The 20,287-nt window shown below is 55.0% G+C and overlaps 1 protein-coding gene across 1 annotated transcript in view; it reads left to right on the top strand.

Annotated features, from left to right (window-relative positions):
* The window catches only part of LOC147118294 (proteasome activator complex subunit 1-like), a 1,298,587-nt gene that overhangs the window by 1,214,485 nt on the left and 63,815 nt on the right, over window positions 1-20,287 (top strand). The window lies entirely within an intron of this gene.

The following is a 20,287-nucleotide window of genomic DNA, read 5'->3' on the forward strand; positions in this document are numbered from 1 at the left end:
CCACAACTGGAGTATTGCGTCCAGTTCTGGTCACCACACTTTAGGAAGGATATGAAGGCCCTTGAGAGGGTGCAGAGGAGATTTACCAGAGTGGTTCCGGGGATGGGGGATCTTAGCTACAAGGACAGGCTGGAGAAGCTGGATTTGTTTTCATTAAAGCAAAGGAGGTTGAGGGATGATTTGATAGAGGTGTACAAGATTATGACAGGTTTGGATAGGCTAGACGGGGAAAGGCTGTTACCACTAGTTGATGGTACAAGGACTAAGGGACACAGATTTAAGGTTTTGGGCAAGAGATACAGGGGGGGGTGAGGGGAAACTTTTTTACGCAGCGAGTGGTGATGACCTGGAACTCGCTGCCGACGGAAGTGGTGGAAGCGGAGACACTCAATGTTTTCAAGGGGAGACTGGATAGGCACTTGAGGGAAATAAACTTGCAGGGCTACAGGGACTGGATTGTATACAGAGAGCCGGCACGGACTCGATGGGCCGAATGGCCTCCTGTGCCGTTATGACTCTGACTAGATCTATAATCTCTGGCAATTGGAAGAATGAGAGGTGATCTCATTGAAACATATAAAATTCTTACAGGGCTTGACAGGGTAGATGCAGGGAGGATGTTTCCCCTGGCTGGGGAGTCTAGAACCAGGGGTCACAGTCTCAGAATAAGGGGTCGGCCATTTAGGACTGAGATGAGAAATTTCTTCACTCAGAGGGCGGTGAATCTTTGGAATTCTCTACCCCGGAGGGCTGTGGAGGCTCAGTCGTTGGGTATATTCAAGGCAGAGATCGATAGATTTTTGGATATTACGGGAATCGAGGGATATGGGGATAGTACGGGAAGGTGGAGAGGAGGTAGAAGATCAGCAGTGATCTTATTGAATGGTGGAACAGGCTTGAATGGCCTACTCCTGCTCTTTATTTCTTTTGTTCTTGTGTTCACCTTTTCGCTGTTGAGGACGGGCCAGTTGTTTGACTGGAGCTTGCTGCTGTACGGGGGGGTAGAGCAGGACGCAAGCGCTCGCTGCGCGAAGGGACTCTGAGAAGCTGGGGCTGTTCTGCTTGGAGCAGAGAAGGTTAAAGGGAAATTTACTAGAATGGTGCCGGGGATGAGGGACTTCAATTGCGACTGGAGAAGCTGGGATTCTCCTTGGAGCAGAGAAGGTTGCGGAGAGATTTACCAGAATGGTACCCGCCCTGCTGTATGCCTCGGAGACATGGACCATGTACAGCAGGCACCTCAAAGCACTGGAGAGGTACCACCAACGCTGCCTCCGCAAGATCCTGCAAACCCATTGGCAGGATAGGCGCACCAACGTCAGTGTTCTCGCTCAGGCCAACATCCCCAGCATTGAAGCTCTGACCACGCTCGATCAGCTCCGATGGACGGGAGACGTCGTCCACATGCCCCATATGAGATTCCCAAAACAAGCGCTCTACTCGGAGCTCCGGCACGGCAAGAGAGCCCCAGGTGGGCAGAGGGAACACTTCAAGGACACCCTCATGTAACATCCCCACCGACACCTGGGAATCCCTGGCCCAAGACCGCACAAAGTGGAGGAGAAGCATCCGCGAAGGCACTGAACACCTCGAGTCTCTTCGCCGGGAGCAAGCGGAAGCCAAGCGCAAGGAGCGCACGTCAACCCAAGCACCCCGCCCCTTCAACCACCGTCTGCCCCACCTGTGACAGAGACTGTAGGTCCCGCATCGGACTCCTCAGTCACCTGCAAACTCATTTTTAATGTGGAAGCAAGTCATCCTCGGTTCCGAGGGACTGCCTAAGAAGACGACCAGAGATGAGCAACTAGAAACACTAGTTCAGCCTCAGCGGGACTATTGTGTCCATTTCTGTGCACCACACTTAAGGATGGATGCAAAGGCTTTGGAGGGGGTAAAGAAGTTTTATTACAATGGTGCCAGGGATTGAGGGACTTCAGAAGCTGGGTTTGTTCTCCTTTGAGCAGAGAAGGCTAAGAGGGGATTGGATAGAGGTGTTTAAAATCGTGAAGGGTTTAGATAGAGTAAATAAAGAGAAACTGTTTCCAATGACTGCAGGGTCGTGAACCAGAGGGCACAGATTTAAGGTGATTGTCAAAAAAACCACGGGGGAAACCTTGCGCAACGAGTGGTTAGGATTTGGAATTCACTGCCTGATCGGGCGGTCAATGCAGATTCAGTAGTAGCCTTCAAAGGGGAATTGGATAAATACTCGACGGAGAAAAGGGAGGGATGTGGGGAAAGAGCGGCGGAGTGGGACTGACTGGATTGCTTTTCGAAAGAGCCGGCGCAGACTCGATGGGTTGAATGGCCTCCCTCTGTGCTGTACTATTCTATGATTCTTGGGTTTATAAATCGAGGAATAGAATACAAAAACAAAATCACTGGTTAGGCCTCAGCTGGAGTATCGTGGACAACATCTTGTATTTATATAGCGCCTTTAACGCAGTAACACGCCTCAAGGTGCTTCATAGGAGCGTTCTCAAACATAACTTGACATCGGGCCACATTGAGAGATATTTGGTCAAAAAAAGAGTTTTTAAGGAACATCTTTAAGGAGGAGAGGGAGAGGTTTGGTGCGGGAATTCCAGAGCTCAGGGCCCCGGCAGCTGAAGGCACGGCCGCCAATGGTGGGGCGATGGAAATCGGGGATTGCGCAAAAGGCCAAAATTGGAAGAGCGCAGAGATCGCGGAGGGTTGTAGGGCCGCCGGAGGTTACAGAGATAGGGAGGGGCGAGGCCATGGAGGGATTTGGAACACGAGGATGAGAATTTTAAAATCGAGCCGTTGCGCTTAACCAGGAGCCAATGTAGGTCAGCGAGCCATGGGGTGATGGGCGAACGGGACTTGGTGCGAGTTAGGACACGGGCAGCCGAGTTTTGGATTGAACCTCAAGTTTATGGAAGACGGGAGGCCGGCCAAGAGTGTGTTGGAATATTCAAGTCTGGAGGTAACCAAGGCATGGATGAGGGTTTCGGCAGCGGATGAGTCTGGGCAGGGGTGGAGTCGGGCGATGTTACGAAGGTGGAAATAGGCGGTCGGAAGCTCATTTTTGGGTCAAATATGACATCAAGGTTGCGAACAGTCTGGTTCAGCCTCAGACAGATGCTAGGGAGAGGGATGGAGTCGGTGGCTAGGGAATAGAGTTTGTGGCAGGGTCCGAAGACAATGGCTTCGGTCTTCCCAATATATATATTTGGAGGAAATTTCTGCTCATCCAGTACTGGATGCCGGACAAGCAGTGTGTCGATTTAGAGGCGGTGGAGGGGGTCAAGAGGTGGTGGTGAGGTAGAGCTGGGTCTCGTCAGCGTACATGTGGAAACTGACGCTATGTTTTCGGATGGTGTCGCCAAGGGGCAGCATGTAGATGAGAAATAGATGGGGGGCCAAGGATAGATGCTTGGGGGACACCAGAGGTAACGATGCGGGAGCGGGAAGAGAAGCCATTGCAGGTGATTCTCTGGCTACGATTGGATAGATAAGAATGGAACCAGGCGAGCGCAGTCCCACCCAGCTGTCACGCCACATTTCAGGAAAGATGTAAAGGCCTCAAAGGGTACAGAGGAAGTTTACCAGGATGTTACCAGGGATGAGGGACTTCTGTTGTGAGGAGAGGCTGGAAAAGTTAGGACTGTTCTCCTTGGAACAGCTGAGGTGACCGAATAGAGGTTGCCAAGATGATGAGGGGTTTTGATCGAGAAAGGCTATTCCCCCCCCCCCCCCCCCCACTGACTGGCGAGTGGGTTCATAGATTTAAAATCATTGGCAGAAAATCGAGAGGCGAAATTCTCTTCAATCGGGAGAGTTGTCGGGATCTGGAACGCTCGCCCTGAAACGGTGGTGGAAGCTGATTGCATCAAAAAATGTTTTAAAAGGGAGGTGGACGGGTACTTGAGTAACTTGGAGTGTTACGGATAAAAAGCGGGGGATGTGGGAGGAAGCACGCCTGGCCTCCTGTGCTTTAGGTTTCTGTGGATTTTAAAGAGCTGGTCCTACAGTCTGGCCCGTGAGCCTCAAGGAACGTACACTATCCCGCTCGGCTGGAATGCACGCTCTTTTTAATAAGCGCTGCTCTCCCCACTCGCTGTCTCTCTTCCTGTGTCCGTGCAGCGAACGTGCGTTTTCCTGGTGGGTGTGGGAGACTCGAGAAGCCCTCAGCGCATTTAACATAGTAAAACATCTCCCGAGGCGCTTCATAGGAGCGTTACCAGACAGAATTTGACACCGAGCCACATAAGGAGACGTGAGGGCAGGTGACCACAAAGCTCGTTAGGCTTCAAGGAGCATCATAAAGGAGGAGTTGTTTAGGGAAGTAATTCCCGAGCTTAAGGGGTTTGGCGGCGCGATGAAAATTGGGGATGCGCAAGAGGCCAGAATTGGAGGAGCGCAGAGATCTCAGCGGCTTGTAGGCGATGCTACCTCTGATTATTACTGTGGGTGCATGGTCTGTTTCTTTAAATGCGCACTTGCAGTGCACCCAGCCTATCTTCAACGGGACAACTTGTGCAGCACCCTCGCAGATCGCGCAGCCTTACAGTGAACTGTGGTTGCCGGGCTGGAGCAGGCCCTAGAAGGAGTTGAACGCGAGGGGCAAAGCCATCTGCTCGATCTGCAAAGCAGTCCCCCACCGCCACAGTGGCTGCAGTGTGTACTATCTGCAGGATGCACTGCAGCAACTCACCAAATCTGACCACCACCACGCAGGACGAGGGAACACCATAAAATTAAAGTTCCCTTCCCACCGAGTCGTGTGCGCGCGCACACAGCTGCTCTTTTCATCTTTACTGGCTCAGAATCCTGGAACTCCTTCCCGAACAACACTGCGAGTGTATCTTCACCCCGCGGGCCGCAGCGGTTCAAGATGACGGCCCACCACCTTGTGGAAGCGGTGTTCCATGAGGATGGGTGCTGGGACCACTGTTGTTCACTGTTTACATAAAGAATTTGGACTCGGGAATCGGAAGTACAATTTCAAAATTTGCAGACCACAATAAATTTGGGGGTGCAGTTAATACAGAGGACGACGTGTAATTGGCAAATGAACTTCAGTAATAGAGAAGTGAAAAGAGAAGGCTGAGGAGTGACCTAATGGAGGTCTTTAAAATCATGAAAGGTTTTGATAAAGTAGATACAGAGAATATTTCCACTTGTGGGGAAGAGCATAACTAGAAGCCATTGATATAAGATAGTCACCAAGAAATTCAATAGAGAATTCAGAAGAAACTTCTTTAGCCAAAGTGTGGTGAGAATGTGGAACTCGCTATCACAGGGAGTGGTTGAAGCGAATAGTATAGCTGCATTTAGGGTCACAGTCTAAGGATAAGGGGTAAGCCATTTAGGACTAAGATGAGGAATTTCTTCAACCAGAGAGTGGTGAAACTGGAATTCTCTACCACAGAAAGCAGTTGAGGCCAAATCATTAAATATATTCAAGAAGGAGTTAGATGTATTTCTTCAGGTTAAAGAAATATGGGGAGAAAGCAGGGACAGGGTACTGAATGTGGATGATCAGCCATGAACTCATTAAATGGCGGAACACGCGCAAGGGGCCGAATGGCCTACTCCTGCTCCTATCTTTTATGTTAAGGGGAGGCCAGACAAATGTGAGGGAGAAGGGAATCGAGGGTTATGCTGATCGATTTAGATGAGGAAAGACGGGAGGAGGCTCGAGTGGAGCATAAACACCGGCATGGACTGGTTGGGCCGAATGGCTTGTTTCTGTGCCGCATATCTGATGTAAATGAGGTGCATTTTGGTAGGAAAAATAAGGAGGCCACAAAGTCCTTGGAAAATAAGTGTCTAAATGGGGTAGAGGAGCAAAGAGATCTAGGGGTACAGATATACATCACTAAAAGGTTAATAAGACCATAAAAAAACAGCATTGGTGTCCATTTATAGAGGGATAGAATGAAAAGCACAGATCTTATGTTAAACTTGTATAGAACCTTGGTTAGACCACACTTGGGAGCATTGTGCACAGTTCTGGATATCGAGGTACTGGAGAAGATTCAAAAAAGATAGACCAGGATACTAGAAGGGAGAGGTTATACCCATCAGGAAAGATTGAACAGGCTGGGGCTCTTTCCTCTGGAAAAGAGATGGCGGGGGGGAGGTGGGTGGTGACCTGATGGAGGTCTTTAAAATTTTAAAACGTGTTTGATAGAGTTGATGTAGAGAAGTTGCTTCCACTTGTGGGGGAGACCAGAACTAGGGAGCAATAAATATAAGCTACTAATAAATCCAATAGGGAATTCAGGAGAAACTTCTCTACCCAGAGAGTGGTGAGAATGTGGAACTCGCCACAAGGAGTGGTGGAGGCGAATAGCAGAGATGCATTTAAGGAGAAGCTGGATTATCACATGAGGGAGAAAGGAATAGAAGGAGATGAAGACGGGTGGGAGGAGGCTCGTGTGGATCATACAAACCGACATGGAGCGTATGGGCCGAATGGCCTGTATGTGCTGTCCAAATTCTGTTCAGAATGGATTCCATTTCTGAGCCTGTGTTCAGAACATTATCAGAAAGTCCCAAAGCAATTCGCAACCATAGCTTGTAGTGAGTGCCATGTAAATAAATGGAGCACAAGGAACAGGAGGAGGCCTTTCAGCCCCGACTCGACACCGATCCACCTATTCAATCATAGGAGGAGGCCATTCAGCCCCTCGAGCCTGTTCCACCCATTCAATTATAGGAACAGGAGGAGGCCATTCAGCCGCTCGAGCCTGTTCCGCCCATTCAATTATAGGAACAGGAGGAGGCCATTCAGCCCATTCAATCATAGGAGGAGGTCATTCAGCCCCTCGAACCTGTTTGATCCATTAATCATAAGAACAGGGGGAGGCCATTCAGCCCCTCGAGCCTGTTCCACCTATTCAATCATAGGAACAGGAGGAGGCCAGTCAGCCCCTCGAGCCTGTTCCACCTAATGAATGATAGGCACAGGAGGAGGCCATTCAGCTCCTCGAGCCAGTTCCACTCATTCAATCATAGGAACAGGAGGAGGCCATTCAGCCCCTCGAGAAAGTTCCACCAATTCAATCATAGAAACAAGAGGAGGCCATTCAATCAGATCACGGCTGATCTGTACCTCAACTCCATTTAGCTGCCTTTGCTTCATATCACAAGATACCCTAATTGGACAGAAATCATTTGAGGTCAGTTTTGAGAGCTCCAATGCTACTAACAATGAAGTTCTGGCCCACAGACAGCAGTGTGATGAATGATCAGATTATCTTTTTTTAGTGATGTTGGGTTGAGGGATAAATATTGGCCCAGGCTACCAGGGAAAACACCCCCTGCTCCTCTTTCAATAGTGCCCTTGGGATCTTTTACGTCCCACCTGAGAGGACCTCGGTTAAATGTCTCATCCTGAAAGATGGCACATCTGACAGTCCATCAGCACTGCCACCGACATTGCAAAGCTCCCTCAGTTCAGCCTCTCCGACAGTGCAGCCCTCCCTCAGTACCGACCATCCGACAGTGCAGTGCTCCCTTAGTATTGCCCCTCCAACAGTGCAGCGCTCCCTCAATACTGCCCCTTCGACAGCGCAGTGCTCCCTCAGTACTGCCCCTCGGACAGTGCAGCGCTCCCTAAATACTGCCCCTCCGACAGTGCAGCACTCCCTCAGTACCGACCATCCGACAGTGCAGTGCTCCCTTAGTATTGCCCCTCCAACAGTGCAGCGCTCCCTCAATACTGCCCCTTCGACAGTGCAGTGCTCCCTCAGTACTGCCCCTCGGACAGTGCAGCGCTCCCTAAATACTGCCCCTCCGACAGTGCAGCACACCCTCAGTACTGCCCCTCCGACAGTGCGACGCTTCCTCAGGACTGCCTCTCCAACAGTGCAGCACTCCCTCAGTACTGCCCCTCCGACAGTGCAGCGCACACTGAGTACTGCCCCTCCGACAGTGCAGCGCTCCCTCAGTACTGCCCCTCCGACAATGCAACGCTCCCTCAGTACTGACCCTCCGACAGTGCGACGCTCCCTCAGTACTGCCCCTCCGACAGTGCAGCGCACCCTCGGTACTGCCCCTCCGACAGTGTAGCGCTCCCTCAGTACAGCCCCCCCAATAGTGCAGCGTACCCTCGGAACCGCCCCTCCGACAGTGCAGTGCTCCCTCAGTACTGTCCCTCTGACAGTGCAGTGCTCCCTCACTACTGCCGCCCCGACAGTGCAGTGCACCCTCACTACTGCCCCTCCGACAGTGCAGCGCTACCTCTATACTACCCCTCCGACAGTGCGGCACTCCCCCAGTACTGCCCCTCCGACAGTGCAGCCCTCCCTCAGTACTGCCCCTCCGACAGTGCAGTTCACCCTCAGTACTGAACCTCCGACAGTGCAGTGCTCCCTTAGTACTGCCCCTCCAACAGTGCGACGCTTCCTCAATACTGCCCCTCCAACAGTGCGGCGCTCCCTCAGTACTGCCGCTCTGACAGCGTAGCTCTCCCTCAGTTGTGCCCCTCCGACAGTTCTAAGCTCCCTCAGTACTGCCCCTCCGACAGTATAGCGCTCCCTCAATACTGCCCCTCCGACAGTGCAGTGCACCCTCAGTACTGCCCCTCCGACAGTGCAGCGCTCCCTCAGTACTACCCCTCCGAGAGTGTGACGCTTCCTCAGTACGGCCCCTCTGACAGTGCAGTGCTCCCTCAATTCTGACCCTCCGACAGTGCAGCGCTCCCTCAATACTGAGCATCCGACAGTGCAGCGCTCCCTCAGGACAGCCCCTCCGGCAGTGCAGCACTCTCTCAGTACTCACCCTCCGACACTCCGGTGCTCTCTTAGTACTGCCCCTCCAACAGTGCAATTCTCCCTCTACTGACCCTCCGACAGTGTAGCGCACCTTCAGTAGTGACCCTCCGACAGTGCAGCCCTCCCTCAGTACTGTCCCTCTGACAGTGCAGTTCTCCCTCAGTACTGGCCCTCCGACAGTGCTGCGCTCCCTCAGTACTGCCCCTCCGACAGCATAGCTTTCCCTCAGCACTGACACTCCGGCAGTGTGGCGCTCCCTCAGTACTGAACCTCCAACAGTGCAATGCTTCCTCAGTATGGCCTATCCGACAGTGCAACGCTCCCTCAGTAGTGACCCTCCGACAATGCAGCGCTCCCTCAATACTGCCCCTCCGACAGCATAGCTCTCCCTCAGTACTGCCCCTCTGACAGCATAGCTCTCCCTCAGTACTGCCCCTTCAACAGTGCAGTGCACCCTCAGTACTGCCCCTCCGACAGTGCAGCGCTCCCTCAGTACTACCCCTCCGAGAGTGCGACGCTCCCTCAGTACTGCCCCTCCGACAGTGCAGCGCTCCCTCAGTACTACCCCTCCGAGAGTGTGACGCTTCCTCAGTACTGCCCCTCTGACAGTGCAGTGCTCCCTCAATACTGAGCATCCGACAGTGCAGCGCTCCCTCAGTACAGCCCCTCCGGCAGTGCAGCGCTCTCTCAGTACTCACCCTCCGACACTCCGGTGCTCTCTTAGTACTGCCCCTCCAACAGTGCAGTTCTCCCTCTACTGACCCTCTGACAGTGCAGTGCTCCCTCAGTACTGCCCCTCCGACAGTGCAGCGCTCCCTCAGTACTGCCCCTCCAACAGTGCAACGCTCCCTCAGTACTGCCCCTCCCCCCCGACAGTGCAATGTTCCCTCAGTACTGACCCTCCCACAGTGCAGCGCTCCTTCAGTACTGCCCCTCCGACAGTGCAGTGCTCCCTCAGTACTGCCCCTCCGAGAATGCAGCGCTCCCTCAGTTCTGCCCCTCCGACAGTGCAATACTCCCTCAGTACTGCCCCTCCAACAGTACAGCGCTCCCTCAGTACTGCCCCCCCAACAGTGCAACGCTCCCTCAGTACTGACCCTCCGACAGTGTAGCACTCCTCAGTACTGACCCTCCAACAGTGCAGTGCTCCCTCAGTACTGCCCCTCCAACAGTGCAGTGCTCCCTCAGTACTGCCCCTCCAACAGTGTAACTCTCCCTCAGTACTGACCCTCCGACAGTGTAGCGCTCCTTCAGTACTGCCCCTCCGACAGTGCGACGCTTCCTCAGTACTGCCTCTCCGACAGTGCAGTGCTCCCTCAGTACTGCCCCTCCGACAGTGAGATGCTGCCTCAGTACTGCCTCTCCGACAGTGTAATGCTCCCTCAGTAGTGACCCTCCAACGCTGTAACTCTCCCTCAGTACTGACCCTCTGACAGTGTAGCGCACCTTCAGTAGTGACCCTCCGACAGTGCAGCCCTCCCTCAGTACTGTCCCTCCGACAGTGCAGTTCTCCATCAGTACTGGCCCTCCGACAGTGCTGCGCTCCCTCAATACTGCCCCTCCGACAGCATAGCTCTCCCTCAGCACTGACACTCCGGCAGTGTGGCGCTCCCTCAGTACTGAGCCTCCAACAGTGTAACTCTCCATCAGTACTGACCCTCCGACAGTGCAGCACTCCCTCAGTACTGCCCTCTCCGACAGTGCAGTTCTCCCTCAGTACTGACCCTCCGACAGTGCGACGCTTCCTCAGTACGGCCTATCCGACAGTGCAACGCTCCCTCAGTACGGCCTATCCGACAGTGCAACGCTCCCTCAGTAGTAACCCTCCAACAGTGAAGTTCACCTTCTACTGACCCTCTGTGGTAAACCACTGTTTGTATTCCACTGTGTACATGCCTGGACATGCCTCGGCTGACTCCTCCCACAAGTCCTAGTATAAAGGTGACTGCTCCCCAGCCCTTTGTATTTCTGGACCGGTCGACCACTCGAGGCAGACCTTCATTCTTTTGTTAATAAAAGCCTTCAGTTACTCTTCTAACTCTCAGTCTTTTATGAGTAATTGATAGCGCATCACCCTCCGACAGTGCAGTTCTCCCTCAATACTGCCCCTCCGACATTGCTGCACTCCCTCAGTACTGCCCCTCCGACAGTGCAGCGCTCCCTTAGTACTGCCCCTCCGACATTGCTGCACTCCCTCAGTACTGCCCCTCCGACAGTGCAGCGCTCCCTCAGTACTGCCCCTCCAACAGTGTAACTCTCCCTCAGTACTGACCCTTCGACAGTGCAGCGCTCCCTCAGTACTGCCCCTCCGCCATTACAGTGCTCCCTCAGTACTGCCCCTCCGACAATGCAACGCTCCCTCAGTCCAGCCCCTGCAACAGTGCAGCGCTCCCTCAGTACTGCCCCTCTGAGAGTGCGGCGCTCCCTCAGTACTGCCCCTCCGACAGTGCAGTGTTCCCTCGGTACTGCCCCTCCGACAGTGCAGTGCTCCCTCAATAGTGACCCTCCGACAGTGCAGCGCTCCCTCAGTACTCAGCCTCCGACAGTGCAGCGCTCCCTCAGTACTGACCCTCCGCCATTGCAGTGCTTCCTCAGCACTGCCCCTCCGACAGTGCAGTGCACCCTCAGTACTGCCCCTCCAACAGTGCGGCACTCCCTCAGTAGTGCTCCTCTGACAGTGCAGCCGTCCCTCAGTACTGCCCCTCCGACAGTGCAGTTCTCCCTCAATACTGACCCTCCGACAGTGCGGTGCTCCTTAGTACTGCCCCTCCAACAGTGCGACGCTCCCTCAGTACTGCCTCTCCGACATTGCAACGCTCCCTCAGTACTGACCCTCCGACAGTGCGATGCTTCCTCAGTACGGCCTATCCGACAGTGCAACGCTCCCTCAGTAGTGACCCTCCAACAGTGCAGTTCACCTTCTACTGAGCCTCCAACAGTGTAACTCTCCCTCAGTACTGCCCCTCCGACAGTGCAATGCTCCCTCAGTAGTGACCCTCCAACAGTGTAACTCTCCCTCAGTACTGACCCTCCGACAGTGCAGTACTCCCTCAGTACTGCCCCTCCAACAGTGGAGCCCTCCCTCAGTACTGCCCCTCCGACAGTGCAGCTCTCCCTCAGTACTGACCCTCCGACAGTGCAGCGCTCCCTCAGTACTCACCCTCCGACAGTGCGATGCTTCCTCAGTACTGCCCCTCCAACAGTGCAGTTCTCCCTCAGTACTGACCCTCTGAGAGTGCAGCGCTCCCCCAGTACTGCCCCTGCGACATTGCAGTGCTCCCTCAGTACTGCCCCTCCAACAGTGCGGCGCTCCCTCAGTACTGCCGCTCTGACAGCGTAGCTCTCCTTCAGTACTGACCCTCCGACAGTGTGACGCTTCCTCAGTACTGCCCCTCCGACAGTGCAGCGCTCCCTCAATACTGCCCCTCCGACAGTGCAGCGCTCCCTCAGTACTACCCCTCCGAGAGTGCGACGCTCCCTCAGTACTGCCCCTCCGACAGTGCAGCGCTCCCTCAGTACTACCCCTCCGAGAGTGTGACGCTTCCTCAGTACTGCCCCTCCGACAGTGCAGTGCTCCCTCAATTCTAACCCTCAGACAGTGCAGCGCTCCCTCAGTACTGAGCATCCGACAGCGCAGCGCTCCCTCAGTGCTCACCCTCCGACAGTCCGGTGCTCTCTTAGTACTGCCCCTCCAACAATGCAGTTCTCCCTCTACTGACCCTCCGACAGTGCAGTGCTCCCTCAGTACTGCCCCTCCGACAGTGCAGCGCTCCCTCAGTACTGCCCCTCCAACAGTGCAACGCTCCCTCAGTACTGCCCCTCCCCCCCCCGACGATGCAATGCTCCCTCAGTACTGACCCTCCGACAGTGCAGTGCTCCCTCAGTACTGCCCCTCCAACAGTGCAGCGCTCACTCAGTACCGCCCCTCCAACAGTGCAGTGCTCCCTCAGTAGTGCCCCTCCAACAGTGTAACTCTCCCTCAGTACTGACCCTCCGACAGTGTAGCGCACCTTCAGTAGTGACCCTCCGACAGTGCAGCCCTCCCTCAGTACTGTCCCTCTGACAGTGCAGTTCTCCCTCAGTACTGGCCCTCCGACAGTGCTGCGCTCCCTCAGTACTGCCCCTCTGACAGCATAGCTTTCCCTCAGCACTGACACTCCGGCAGTGTGGCGCTCCCTCAGTACTGAACCTCCAACAGTGCAATGCTTCCTCAGTATGGCCTATCCGACAGTGCAACGCTCCCTCAGTAGTGACCCTCCAACAGTGCAGTTCACCTTCTAGTGACCCTCCGACAGTGCAGTTCTCCCTCAATACTGCCCCTCCGACAGTGCAGCGCTCCCTTAGTACTGCCCCTCCGACAGTGCTGCACTCCGTCAGTACTGCCCCTCTGACAGTGCTGCGCTCCCTCAGTACTGCCCCTCCGACAGTGCAGCACTCCCTTAGTACTGCCCCTCCGACAGTGCTGCACTCCCTCAGTACTGCCCCTCCGACAATGCTGCGCTCCCTCAGTACTGCCCCTCCGACAGTGCAGCGCTCCCTCAGTACTGCCCCTCCAGCAGTGTAACTCTCCCTCAGTACTGACCCTTCGACAGTGCAGCGCTCCCTCAGTACTGCCCCTCCGCCATTGCAGTGCTCCCTCAGCACTGCCCCTCCGACAATGCAACGCTCCCTCAGTCCAGCCCCTGCAATAGTGCAGCGCTCCCTCAGTACTGCCCCTCCGAGAGTGTGGCGCTCCCTCAGTACTGCCTCTCTGACAGTGCAACGCTCCCACAGTACTGACCCTCCGACAGTGCAGTGCTCCCTCAGTACTGCCCCTCCGACAGTGCGATGCTTCCTCAGTACTGCCCCTCCGACAGTGCAGCACTCCCTCAGTACTGCCCCTCCGACAGTGCAGCGCTCCCTCAGTACTGCCCCTCCAACAGTGTAACTCTCCCTCAGTACTGACCCTTCGACAGTGCAGCGCTCCCTCAGTACTGCCCCTCCGCCATTACAGTGCTCCCTCAGTACTGCCCCTCCGACAATGCAACGCTCCCTCAGTCCAGCCCCTGCAACAGTGCAGCGCTCCCTCAGTACTGCCCCTCTGAGAGTGCGGCGCTCCCTCAGTACTGCCCCTCCGACAGTGCAGTGTTCCCTCGGTACTGCCCCTCCGACAGTGCAGTGCTCCCTCAATAGTGACCCTCCGACAGTGCAGCGCTCCCTCAGTACTCAGCCTCCGACAGTGCAGCGCTCCCTCAGTACTGACCCTCCGCCATTGCAGTGCTTCCTCAGCACTGCCCCTCCGACAGTGCAGTGCACCCTCAGTACTGCCCCTCCAACAGTGCGGCACTCCCTCAGTAGTGCTCCTCTGACAGTGCAGCCGTCCCTCAGTACTGCCCCTCCGACAGTGCAGTTCTCCCTCAATACTGACCCTCCGACAGTGCGGTGCTCCTTAGTACTGCCCCTCCAACAGTGCGACGCTCCCTCAGTACTGCCTCTCCGACATTGCAACGCTCCCTCAGTACTGACCCTCCGACAGTGCGATGCTTCCTCAGTACGGCCTATCCGACAGTGCAACGCTCCCTCAGTAGTGACCCTCCAACAGTGCAGTTCACCTTCTACTGAGCCTCCAACAGTGTAACTCTCCCTCAGTACTGCCCCTCCGACAGTGCAATGCTCCCTCAGTAGTGACCCTCCAACAGTGTAACTCTCCCTCAGTACTGACCCTCCGACAGTGCAGTACTCCCTCAGTACTGCCCCTCCAACAGTGGAGCCCTCCCTCAGTACTGCCCCTCCGACAGTGCAGCTCTCCCTCAGTACTGACCCTCCGACAGTGCAGCGCTCCCTCAGTACTCACCCTCCGACAGTGCAGTTCTCCCTCAGTACTGACCCTCTGAGAGTGCAGCGCTCCCCCAGTACTGCCCCTGCGACATTGCAGTGCTCCCTCAGTACTGCCCCTCCAACAGTGCGGCGCTCCCTCAGTACTGCCGCTCTGACAGCGTAGCTCTCCTTCAGTACTGACCCTCCGACAGTGTGACGCTTCCTCAGTACTGCCCCTCCGACAGTGCAGCGCTCCCTCAATACTGCCCCTCCGACAGTGCAGCGCTCCCTCAGTACTACCCCTCCGAGAGTGCGACGCTCCCTCAGTACTGCCCCTCCGACAGTGCAGCGCTCCCTCAGTACTACCCCTCCGAGAGTGTGACGCTTCCTCAGTACTGCCCCTCCGACAGTGCAGTGCTCCCTCAATTCTAACCCTCAGACAGTGCAGCGCTCCCTCAGTACTGAGCATCCGACAGCGCAGCGCTCCCTCAGTGCTCACCCTCCGACAGTCCGGTGCTCTCTTAGTACTGCCCCTCCAACAATGCAGTTCTCCCTCTACTGACCCTCCGACAGTGCAGTGCTCCCTCAGTACTGCCCCTCCGACAGTGCAGCGCTCCCTCAGTACTGCCCCTCCAACAGTGCAACGCTCCCTCAGTACTGCCCCTCCCCCCCCCGACAGTGCAATGCTCCCTCAGTACTGACCCTCCGACAGTGCAGTGCTCCCTCAGTACTGCCCCTCCAACAGTGCAGCGCTCACTCAGTACCGCCCCTCCAACAGTGCAGTGCTCCCTCAGTAGTGCCCCTCCAACAGTGTAACTCTCCCTCAGTACTGACCCTCCGACAGTGTAGCGCACCTTCAGTAGTGACCCTCCGACAGTGCAGCCCTCCCTCAGTACTGTCCCTCTGACAGTGCAGTTCTCCCTCAGTACTGGCCCTCCGACAGTGCTGCGCTCCCTCAGTACTGCCCCTCCGACAGCATAGCTTTCCCTCAGCACTGACACTCCGGCAGTGTGGCGCTCCCTCAGTACTGAACCTCCAACAGTGCAATGCTTCCTCAGTATGGCCTATCCGACAGTGCAACGCTCCCTCAGTAGTGACCCTCCAACAGTGCAGTTCACCTTCTAGTGACCCTCCGACAGTGCAGTTCTCCCTCAATACTGCCCCTCCGACAGTGCAGCGCTCCCTTAGTACTGCCCCTCCGACAGTGCTGCACTCCGTCAGTACTGCCCCTCTGACAGTGCTGCGCTCCCTCAGTACTGCCCCTCCGACAGTGCAGCACTCCCTTAGTACTGCCCCTCCGACAGTGCTGCACTCCCTCAGTACTGCCCCTCCGACAATGCTGCGCTCCCTCAGTACTGCCCCTCCGACAGTGCAGCGCTCCCTCAGTACTGCCCCTCCAGCAGTGTAACTCTCCCTCAGTACTGACCCTTCGACAGTGCAGCGCTCCCTCAGTACTGCCCCTCCGCCATTGCAGTGCTCCCTCAGCACTGCCCCTCCGACAATGCAACGCTCCCTCAGTCCAGCCCCTGCAATAGTGCAGCGCTCCCTCAGTACTGCCCCTCCGAGAGTGTGGCGCTCCCTCAGTACTGCCTCTCTGACAGTGCAACGCTCCCACAGTACTGACCCTCCGACAGTGCAGTGCTCCCTCAGTACTGCCCCTCCGACAGTGCGATGCTTCCTCAGTACTGCCCCTCCGACAGTGCAGCACTCCCTCAGTACTGCCCCTCCGACAGTGCAGCTCTCCCTCAGTACTGACCCTCCGACAGTGCAGTACTCCCTCAGTACTGCCCCTCCGACAGTGGAGCCCTCCCTCAGTACTGCCCCTCCGGCAGTGCAGCGCTCCCTCAGTACTCACCCTCCGACAGTCCGGTGCTCTCTTAGTACTGCCCCTCCAACAGTGCAGTTCTCCCTCTACAGACCCTCCGACAGTGCAGTTCTCCCTCAGTACTGACCCTCCTACAGTGTGGCGCTCCCTCAGTACTGACCCTCCGACAGTGCGATGCTTCCTCAGTACTGCCTATCCGACAGTGCAACACTCCCTCAATAGTGACCCTCCAACAGTGTAACTCTCCCTCAGTACTGACCCTTCGACAGTGCAGCGCTCCCTCAATACTGCCCCTCCTACAGTGCAGCGCTCCCTCAGTACTGCCCCTCCGCTATTGCAGTGCTCCCTCAGTACTGCCCCTCCGACAATGCAGCGCTCCCTCAATACTGCCCCTCCGACAGCATAGCTCTCCCTCAGTACTGCCCCTTCAACAGTGCAGCGCTCCCTCAGTACTGCCCATCCGACAATGCAATGCTCCCTCAGTACTGGCCCTCCGACAGTGCAGTGCTCCCTCAGTACTGCCCCTCCGACAGTGCAACGCTCCCTCAGTACTGCCCGTCCGACAGTGCAGCGCTCCCCCAGTACTGCCCCTCCGGCAGTGCAGCGCTCCCTCAGTACTGCCCGTCCGACAGTGCAGCGCTCCCCCAGTACTGCCCCTCCGGCAGTGCAGCGCTCCCTCAGTACTGACCCTCCGACAGTGCGATGCTTCCTCAGTACTGCCTATCCGACAGTGCAACACTCCCTCAGTAGTGACCCTCCAACAGTGTAACTTTCCCTCAGTACTGACCCTCCGACAGTGCGACGCTCCCTCAGTACTGGTTCTCCGACAGTACAACGCTACCTCCATACTGCCCCTCCGACAGTGCAGTACTCCCTCAGTACTGCCCCTCCGACAGTGGAGCCCTCCCTCAGTACTGCCCCTCCGACAGTGCAGCCCTCCCTCAGTACTGCCCCTCCGGCAGTGCAGCGCTCCCTCAGTACTGACCCTCCGACAGTCCGGTGCTCTCTTAGTACTGCCCCTCCAACAGTGCAGTTCTCCCTCTACTGACCCTCCGACAGTGCAATTCTCCCTCAGTACTGACCCTCCGACAGTGTGGCGCTCCCTCAGTACTGCCCCTCCGACAATGCAGCGCTCCCTCAATACTGCCCCTCCGACAGTGCAGCGCTCCCTCAGTACTGCCCCTTCGACAGTGCTGTGCTCCCTCAGTACTGCCCCTTCGACAGCGTAGCTCTCCCTCAATACTGCCCCTCCGACAGTACGGCGCTCCCTCAGTACTGCCCCTCCGACATTGCAGTGCTCCATCAGTACTGCCCCTGCAAAAGTGCGGCGCTCCCTCAGTACTGCCCCTCCGACGGTGTGGCACTCGCTCAGTACTGCCCCTCCAACAGTGTGGCGCTCCCTCAGAACTGCCTTTCCAACAGTGCAGTGTTCCCTCAGTACCGCCCATCCGACAGTGTAGCACTCCCTCAGAACTGTCTCTCCGGTCGAGCGGCGCTCCCTCAGTACTGCCCCTCCGACAGTGCGGCGCTCCCTCAGTACTACCTCTCCGACAGTGCGGCGCTCCCTCAGTACTACCTCTCCGACAGTGCGGTGCTCCCTCAGTACTGCCCCTCCGACAGTGCAGTGCTCCCTCAGTACTGCCTCTCCGACAGTGCAGCGCTCCCTCAGTACTGCCCCTCCGACAGTGCAGCGCTCCCTCAGTACTGCGAACCGCAAGTCTCGGCCTTGGATTGTGGGACTCGAGTCATCCTACAAATGCAGCAATGGAAGCTAGAGAGGATCCCAAAAATAACTTTCTCCCTCTGTTTTTACCTCTGCATCTCTCTCCCACTTTGCATTTCTCCCTCTGCCTGTGTGTCTCTATCTGTGTCTATTGCCCCAGTCACAGAGCCATAATGGCACAGAAGGAGGCCATTCAGCCCATCGAGTCCATGCCAGCTCTCTGTCGGACAATCCAGTCAGTCCCACTCCCCCGCTCTATCCCCGTAGCCCTGCAAGTTTATTTCCCTCAAGTGCCTATCCAGTCTCCCCTTGAAAACATTGAGTATGTCCGCTTCCACCACTTCCGTCGGCAGCGAGTTCCAGGTCCTCACCAGTGGCTGCATAAAAAAGTTTTTCCTCACATCCCCTCAGTATCTCTCACCCAGAACTTTAAATCTGTGCCCCCTAGTCCTTGTACCATCAACTAATGGGAACAGCCTTTCCCCGTCTAGCCTATCCAAACCCGTCATAATCTTGTACACCTCTCTCAAATCATCCCTCAACCTCCTTTGCTCTAATGAAAACAAATCCAGCTTCTTCAACCTGTCCTTGTAGCTAAGATCCCCCATCCCCGGAACCATTCTGGTAAATCTCCTCTGCACCCTCTCAAGGGCCTTCACATCCTTCCTAAAGTGTGGTGACCAGAACTGGACGCAATACTCCAGTTGTGGCCTAACCAGTGCTTTATAAAGGTTCAGCATAACTTCTCTACTTTTGCACTCAATTTATGAAGCCCAAGATCCCATATGCTTTGTTAACCACTATCTCAATATGTCCCTGCCACCTTCAGGGACCTACGCACATTAACTCCCAGGTCTCTCTGTCCCTGCACACTCTTTAAAACTGTGCCATTAAGTGTATTGCCTCTCCCTGTTCCTTCTGCCTAAATGCATCACCTCACACTTCTCTGCATTAAATTCCATCTGCCACTTGTCTGCCCATTCTGCTAGCCTTTCTATGTCCTGTTGCAGTCGATTGGTATCATCCTCACTGTTTGCCACACCCCCAAGTTTGGTGCCGTTGGCAAATTTAGAAATTCTACTCTGTATTCCAATATCCAGGTCATTTATATATATCAAAAAAAGCAGTGGCCCCAGCACTGACCCTTGGGGAACACCACTGTCTACCATCCTCCAGTCTGAAAAACAGCCACTTACCACAACTCGCTGTTTTCTGTCCTTAAGCCAATTCCTTATCCAAGCTGCCACTGACCCGCCTATTCTAATGAGCCTCAATTTTGTTAACCAGCCTTCTATGTGGTACTTTGTCAAATGCCTTCCGAAAATCCATGTAGACAACATCCAGTGCATTCCCTTCATCAAACCTCTCTGTTACTTCATCAAAAAATTCAATTAGTCAAACACGATCTGCCTTTTACAAATCCATGTTGGCTTTCCTTAATTAGCTTAAACCTCTCCAAGTGCCTGTTAATTTTTTCCTTGATTATTGTTTCTAAAACTTTACCCACCACTGATGTTAAACTGACCGGCCTGTAGTTACTCGGATTGTCTTTACACCTTGAACAATGGTGTCACATTTGCCACTTTCCAATCCTCAGGCAGCTCCCCCGCATCTAGCGAAGATTGGAAAATTATGGCAAGCCCTTCCGCTATCTCTTCCCCCAATTCCATTAGCAACCTGGGATGCAAGCCATCTGGACCAGGTGACTTATCCACTCTGAGCATACCCAGCCTTTCTAGTACATCCTATCACCCCTTCCATTGCTTTTACCTTTTCCACTTCTACCGATATTTTGTCAGCATCCACCTCCTTAGTAAACACCGATACAAAGTACTCATTGAGTATTCTAGCCTTGCCCTGCGCCTCTAAGCATATAACACCTTCTTTGTCGCTAATAGGCCCCACCCCGCCTCTTACTACCCGCTTATATGCGGTAGAAGATTTTTGGGTTCCCTTTTATGTGACCCGCCATTCTACTCTCTTGTTCTCTCTTTGCCAATCTTATTTTCATCTTCACTTCCCCTCTCAACTTATTGTATGTGGTCTGGTTCTCCCTTGAAGAATTCACCTGACATTCATCATACACCCTCTTTTTTTGTTTCATCACCTTCTCTATCTCCCTCGTCATCCAAGGAGCACCTTCTCTATCTCCCTCGTCATCCAAGGAGCACCTTCTCTATCTCCGTCATCCAAGGA

This window comes from Somniosus microcephalus, chromosome 4, assembly GCF_052327205.1.
Source record: "Somniosus microcephalus isolate GS21.2 chromosome 4, FLI_Smic_1.0, whole genome shotgun sequence".
In the NCBI taxonomy this organism is placed as follows: domain Eukaryota; kingdom Metazoa; phylum Chordata; class Chondrichthyes; order Squaliformes; family Somniosidae; genus Somniosus; species Somniosus microcephalus.